The following is a 7,828-nucleotide window of genomic DNA, read 5'->3' as shown; positions in this document are numbered from 1 at the left end:
AATAAGGAAATAACTATTAGAGGGTTTTAAGTGCTACAGAGGAAAAAGAGGAGATAGTATGTAAGATCTGAGAAACTAACATCCAAACAAAGACTCAAAAGAGGTAGCGGGGACAAGCCAAAGGCATAACAGACTGAAAGAACAGCATTTGCAAAGGTCCTGGGGCAGGAGCAGGACTGACAGGCTTGAAAGACATCAAGGAGGCCAGTGAGGCTGGAACACAGTGGAAACAGAGGAGTCAAAGCCTGGAGATAGTGTAGTGAAGGTTGGCCAGAAGAGGGAGAGCCTCTATGACCATTTTGGCTGCTAAAGAGTTGAGGGCAGAGGGATGACATATTTTCATATGATCATCCTGGCAGAGGAGAGGCATGATCTAACAGGGCTTTTTCTTTCTTTCTTTTTTTTTTTCTTTGTAGTAATAGGGATTGAACCTAGGGCCTCTAGTTTGAGGCCTCTAAATTTGAGATCTGGGATTCAGGGACCAGTCTGGGCAGGAGATAGCAGTTTGGAATCTTTTTTATCCTGGCCCAGAAGTTCTACCCCCAAATTCCACCTTCCACCACTGGTTACCTGGGATGCCAATTCAAGTGCAGACTCCTGTCCTTTCAGCCCTCTGGAGGTTCTGATTCAGTCAGCCGTAGGTGACTCTAACTACCCCAAGTGATTACAAGGATCTGTCAGCTTAAGGAACTGCCCCAAATCATATTGTGTCTTGTGCATACTCCCTTCAGAGGCTACTCCGTGGGTGCACTGAAGCTCAGCCCTTTACGCACCAACATTGAAATAAAGCATCATTTACCTTCACTTTGACAAATGTGCAGTCACACCATTACCACCCCAGTGAAGATATGGACCGCCTACATCTGGAATATGTACATCTCCCCAGCAATGTCCCCTGCACAGTGTGCAGTCGATTCTCCTCCTGCCACAGCCTCTGTGAATCGCCAATCGAATTTCTGCCCCTCTGATACCACCTTTCCCAAACTGGCATATGGATGGGACCATGCAGAAGGTGGCCTTTCAAGTCTGCTTTTATCCAGCATGATGCATAGAGATTACCTTTGTGTGTTCCAGGATTTCATTTCTTGTCTTGGCTAAGTGGCAGTCCCTTGTATGGCTTGACCACAGTTTATTTCCCCATTGATCATTACATTTGGATGGTTTCCAGTTTTGGGCTATTATGAATAAAGTTCCTGTAAATATTTGGGCACAGGTGTTTATGTGGATGGAAGCTTTCATTTCTTAGGGGAGAAACAGTTGTGCCAAGAGGTAAGTGTAATTTCATAAGAAATTAGCTGGGTGCTGGCGGCTCACACCTGTAATTCTAGCTACTCAGGAGGCAGAGATCAGGAGGATTGTGGCTCAAAGCCAGCCCCAGCAAATAGTTTGCGAGACCTTATCTCAGAAAAAAAAAAAAATCACCAAAAAGGGTTGGTGGAATGGCTCAAGGTGCAGGCCCTGCATTCAAACCCCAGTATGGAGGGTGGGGGGAGAAGTTGCCAAACCACTTGCAATTTCCTTTTTAATTATTGGTGGGACTGAGAATTGAACTCAGGGCTTCATTCTTACAAAGCAGGTGCTCTACTGCTTGAGCCACACCTTCAGTCCATTTTGTTCTGGTTATTTTGGAGACGGGGTCTGGTGAACTATTTGCCTGGGCTGGAGTCAAACTGTGATCCTCCTGATCTCAGCCTCCCAAGTAGCAAGGATTAAAGGTGTGACCCACCAGCACCCAGCCCCTAAAAATCTTTTAAGACCCATTTTTAAGACCCATTTAGGTAGTGGTTTTGCTAAAAATATGCTCCTTGATGTCTTTGTGTGTGCATGCATGCGTGTGTGTGTGTGTGTGTGTGTGTGTGTGTGTGTGTGTGTGTGTAGTACCAGGAATTGAACTCAGGGTCTCACACTTGCTAGGCAGGCGCTCTTACCACTTGAGTCAGCCCCCTGATGTCTTTTTTTCCCCCCTGATGTCTTAAATAACAAGTAAAACCCTCTCATAAAGTCAATATTAAAGATGTGCTTGAAATCCTAGCACTCAGGAGGCTGAGGCAGGAGGATCTGGACTTCCAGGCCAGCCTGGGCTACATAGTGAGACTTGCCTCAAAAATTAGAATAGAACCAGGAGCCAGTGGCTCAGGTCTATGATCTTAGCTACTCAGGAAGCAGAGAAAAGGAGGATAGAGGTTCAAAGCCAGCCTGGGCAAATAGCTTGAGAGACTGTACCTCAAAAATAACTAACACAAAAAAACAGAATAAAATAGAATAAAAATTGTGAGTGTGTCTGGCTCTCTATCTGCCCAAGTATGAGGATCTGCTCCTTTGCTAAGGTGACCCTGAGCTGCTGATCATTCTGAGCTCATTAGTCTGATTTTAGAGTTTGTTCCCACTGTCACTGACTAGTTACCAGAAGGAAGAACAGGGATTCTGGTTTGGGGCCCCTGTGGTTGGAGTCCTGACACCTCTTTGGAGCTGTGTGATCTTGGGAATATTACTTGACAATGTATATGTACAGTGAAGAGAAATAAGAGGGCAGCTTATTTTCTTTCCTCAGTAAGATACACTGCATAAAGGTTGAAGGCACATTTTGGAGGAAAATACTTTCATTATAGAAAAATGTTGAATTCTTTTACCTGCCCCCCCAAAAAAATTTGAGGCTCTGACCTGGACAAAGAAATCTAAATAAGGTGGCACCACGAATTGCACATGAATCTTGAGTCTATAATTCAAATGTAGTTATCATCTTTATTTATTTATTTTTGGCAGCACTGGAGTTTGAACTCAGGGCTTCATGATTGCAAGGTGGGTACTCTACCACTTGAGCCATGCCTCCAGTCCTTACCATTGTCTTTACTCTAAAAAGTTTAATATTCAAGCCCAGTGTATGTGACTCACACCTCTAATCCTAGCCACTCAGGATCTGGGAGGGAGGACCTTGGTTGTCCAGTCCTGGACAAATGGTTCGAGAGACCCTGCCTAGCAAGTGTGAGGGCCTGAGTTCAAATCCCAATACTGCCAAAAAAAAAATTTCTGGGCCAGAGCTACACCCCAACCCCTTAAGAGTTTTTTTTTTAAATTCATCTTTGATTTTCTGAACATTGAATACAATATGCCTAAGTGTAGCTTTTTTTTTTTAATTTCCGGTACTGGGGCTTGAACTCAGGGCCTATACCTTGCACCACTCTACCAGCCCTTTTTTTGTGGTAGTTTTTTTCAAGATAGAGTTTTTCAAGATAGGTGGTTTTTCTCAAGCTATTTGCCTGGGCTGGCTTCGAACTGTGATCTTCCTGATCTCTGCCAACTAAGTATCTAGGATTACAGGCATGAGCCACTGGCACCCAGCTCCGATTTCACTTTAAAGTGCAAGAAATGATAAACAAGACTAGGGTCTGCTCTTCAATATATGGAAGGAAAGAAACCCTTCAATAGCAGTGGCCCAAGAGCTACCAAGAGGCATGAAGAACTGGCTGCAGAACAAAGGGATTCATTAGTCATTCAAAAAGCAAGGAGGTTCAGCCTAGAAAAGAGGGGTCCTGCCATGTCTGACTGTGAACTGTACCAGATCTCAAACAAGTCTCCCACCTGGTAACTGCCAAAGCTGTGGCCAGCACCTTCACAGTCAAGGGGGCTGTCGCTACACAATGATTTGTCAAAGCACATATTTTCTTTTTTTTGTGATACTGGGGTTTAAACTCAGGGCTCCGCTTGCTAGGCAGGCACTCTGCTATGTAAGCCACTCCACAAACTCTTTTTTGTGATGGGTTTTTTTCAAGATAGGATCTCTTAACTATTTGCCCAGGCTGGCTTCGAACCTCTGATCCTCCTGATCTCTGCCTTCTGAGTAGCTGTGATTACAGGCATCAAACCAAGACAACTAGGAGCTTTTTGTTTTGTGTTTCACCTTTGTCACTTAATTATGTGTGACTTTGTGCCAGGTCCTTCTCCTTCCAGAGCCTCAGTTTCCCACTCTGAAACTATTAGGGGCATGAGTAGATTTACTGTCCAACATCCCTAGAAGATGATCTGAAAGAGCAGTCCTCTGGCTCCCCTGAAGACCTTAAAACAGGGACTCCTGGCAACCTCCAGACCTTCTCATTCAGTAGGTCTGGAGTGGAGATGGTGAATTTCCTTTTTTTTTTTGCAGTACTGAGGTTTGAACTCAGGCTGCTCATTTACTAGGCACGCACTCTACCACTTGAACCACTCCACCAGCCCTTATCTCAGTTGGGTATTTTTTGAGATAGGGTCTCTTGAACTATTTTCCTGGGCTTGCTTCAAACCATGATCCTCCTGATCTCTGCCTCCTAAGTAGCTAGGATTACAGGCGTGAGCGACTGGTGCCAGCTCCAAATTTATACTCTATGTATTTACATCTGTGTCTGTTCCTCATTTCTAGGCCCAAACACATAAAGAGGGTTACATGGAATTTTCTGTTTCTTTGATTTTTTTTTCTTTTAATCTTTAAATTTTGAGAAGAGTCTCCTTATATGGTGCAGGCTGGCCTTGGACTTGTAATCCTCCAGCCTCAGCCTCTCAAATAGTGGGGTTACTGGCATGTACCACCATGTGCAGATATAATCTATTTTCCAATAAGTAATCAGGATCAAGGTGCCGGTGGCTCACACCTGTAATCCTAACTACTTGGGAATCTGACATCAGGAGGATTGTGTTTAAGGGCAGCCCAGGGAAATAGTTTGTGAAACCCCATCTCCAAAAATAACCAGAGCAAAATGGACTGGAGGTATGGCTCAAGCGGTAGAGTGTCTGCTTTGTGTGACTCACTGGATTCAAACACCTGTCCCACCTACCCATAATCATGAATTATCTTTTTCAGCAATCTTTTGGTGGTACAGGGATTTGAACTCAGGGCTTCACACATGCTAGGCAGGTGCTCTGTCACTTGAGCTACACCCTCAGCCTCCAATTAGGTTTTTTTTTTTTAGCATTCAATATATATTTGCTGAATGAATAAATGAATGAGGACAAACTTGAACATATACAAAAATTGTAAGAATTTTCTTTAGGGCTCTTAAACTACCTAACCCAATTAGGTCTTTAAAATATATTCCCAGATGTGAACGTTACGACTTTTGATATATAATGACCAATTGTTCTGTTAAAAGGTTATATCAAGTTTTAAAGCTAGCAGCAATATTCAAGACTGCTTGTTTCTCACTATTGGTTATTTGACCTTTAGAAAAAAGTGACTAGGGAATCCAGGTCTAGAGCAATGGTAGAACATGTGCCTAGCATGCCTGAGATAAGAAAAACGGAGGAAAAGAAGGAGGAAGAGGCAAAGGAGGCAGAGCTCAGGCTCACAACATAGCCCAGATGTCTGGCTTTTTAAATTTTCTTTTGTGTGAATTATCTTTTGATTTATTTGGCTCATTTTCTTTTGGGTCTGTTTGTCTTTTTCTTTACTTATTTGTAAGAATTCTTTGTACATGTGAAGGATAGTGGAATTATAACAAGGACTTAGAGTCTGCTTTTGCTAAAAAGTGGACTGACTCACCACTTGAGGCTGCAGGTGCCCATGGGAACTGGAAGTAAAATACAAGCTTGACATCTCTGCCTCGGTTTTGCCTCCGCCTCTGTTGCTCTGAGCCAGTCTTTCTTGTGGTGACCCTTGATTCCAGGAATAACAGGTCTTCAGTAACAGGAGTCAGGACACACACACACACACACACACACACACACACACATGACTACCTAGGTAAGAGCAACTTTCTTTTCTCAAACAAGGAACCCTGAGATAATGATCAGGCAGATCATGATCAACTGGAGACTCACTGAGCCTGGGGAGATGGGGGATGCAGACATGAGAGGATTGGGTAATTTGCAAGCAATGTTCAGAAACCTCAGCATCACCTGGGACTTTGTTAGGAATGCAAATTTTCTGGCTACATCTTAGACTCATTGAAGCAGACATATTGGGAATCTGTCCCGGTAATCTTTTTTTTTTTTTTTAAACAGTACTGGGATTTGAACTCTGGGCCTCACACTTGCTGGGCTTGCTAGGCAGGCAGCTACTCTATCAGCCCTATTTTGTGTTGTGTATTTTTGAGATAGGGTCTTACAAACTATTTGCTCAAACCGGCTTCAAATTGTGATCCTCCTGCTCTCTGCCTCCTAGGTAGCTAGGATTATAGATGTGAGCCACTGGTTAATAGAGTCTTGTGATTCTGGGTTGATAACCACTGATAGAAGCAGGGCTGGCCTAGGCACACTCTGACCCCTGCCCATCAACCCTGACAGCTCACAGCTTTTCCATGCTCACACACCTCCAAGGTGTGGTAGCAGTTTTTTGTTTGCTTTGAGACAGGTTCTTACTATGTAGCCCAGGCTAGTAGCCACCTCCCAGTTCTCCTGCCTGTATCTCCCAGTGCTACCCTGTACACCTCCCTGTTCCTAGCTTCTAAGGAGCTTATCATCTTCCTCCTTCCTCTCACCCAGTGTGTGTGTGTTTTGGGGGTGGGGAGTGTGATCTTGTAATTCTGTCCATTCTCAGATCTTCCACCATAAAAGCCACACACTTGCACTGAGCATGGCATGCAGTACAGACTTAATAAATACTAGTTCAGTGAATGCAGAAGAGCTGAGAAATAATTCTGCCCTGAGGGCAGCAAAGGGACATTTTCCAGAGGTGTTTGGCCTTGAACCTGGAAGATTTTCCTAGAGAGCAAGAAGCACTGATACCTTTACCCCTGAAGCAGGGACTTAAATGTGGGGGAAAGTTAAAGTTGAGAGTGGAGAGAAGATTGAGGGAGTTCCATTAGATGACTTTTTCTCTATGAAAAAAGATAGCTGAAATTGGAATGAGGAAAGAGGCAAAGGTTTGGAAAAGCAAATGTCAGGAGGGGTCTAGGGATGAACAGTGCAATTTTTTTTTTTTTTTTTTTGCCATACTGGAGTTTGAACTCAAGGCTTCGCGCTTGCTCGTCAGATGATCTATCCCTTAAGCCGTGTTTCCAGCTCTGACTTTTGGATTTGATCTTTACAGAACCTCTGATGGCTGGGTCACAAGAGGGATTGGGGACTCATCAATTATTCAACATGGAAAAAACGAACAATGCTCCGTAGCATTGAAGAACAAATATTGTACGGTAAACTGAGAGAGTGAAGACAGAAAAGTGGGTTCTCTTCAGTAGAGCAAGAGGCTGGAATTCAAGATTTCCGATGAAGGTTAGGGTGTCAAGGAACTGAGGTCTGGTCCGCCCAGAGGTGGTTAAAGTCTCCCAGAACCCAGGGCGGCACCGTGAGCCACGTGACAGCCCCGCATGATTGGCTGACGAGGAAGCATAGTCGAGAAGATGGCGGCCCAGCGAGAACCTCAACAGTGTAGGTCTGTACAGAGAGCGGCGAGGGAGGAAGGGAGTGTCAACCCTTCCTCCTGTTTGGGCAAAGGCAGGGGCAATGTGCGAGGGGGCCAGAATCCGGGTAGTGTGCACCAGGTGACTCCATTTCTGCATTAAGTGTGACTAGGTACAGGCCTGGGTTTCCAGGAACATAGTGCAGCCCCGGCCACTCTCTTGTCCCCTGACCCCTCACTGGGCCTAGATTCCTATTGTGTATCAGGGGGAGCGCGTTGGGGCTTTGATTCCCCGCTGAGTTCTGGGAATCAGGAGGACCCAAACCGGGGCAAAAATGGCGGAAGGGAAGCCAGTCTTTGAACGGCGGGGACAAGACCAGGCAGGCCAGCTGAAGGCGTCGCTCGTCTCCCTGGCGACGGGACGCGCGGCCCGGAAGTGAGCGGGGCGTCCGGCGGGGCGGGGCATCTCTGTGACGCCAGGGGCTGGGCCTAAATGGCGAAACCCGAGAGGCTCCGGGGGGG

This window comes from Castor canadensis, chromosome 13 (assembly GCF_047511655.1).
Source record: "Castor canadensis chromosome 13, mCasCan1.hap1v2, whole genome shotgun sequence".
Classification (NCBI taxonomy): Eukaryota; Metazoa; Chordata; class Mammalia; order Rodentia; family Castoridae; genus Castor; species Castor canadensis.
This window is presented reverse-complemented; position numbering follows the sequence as displayed.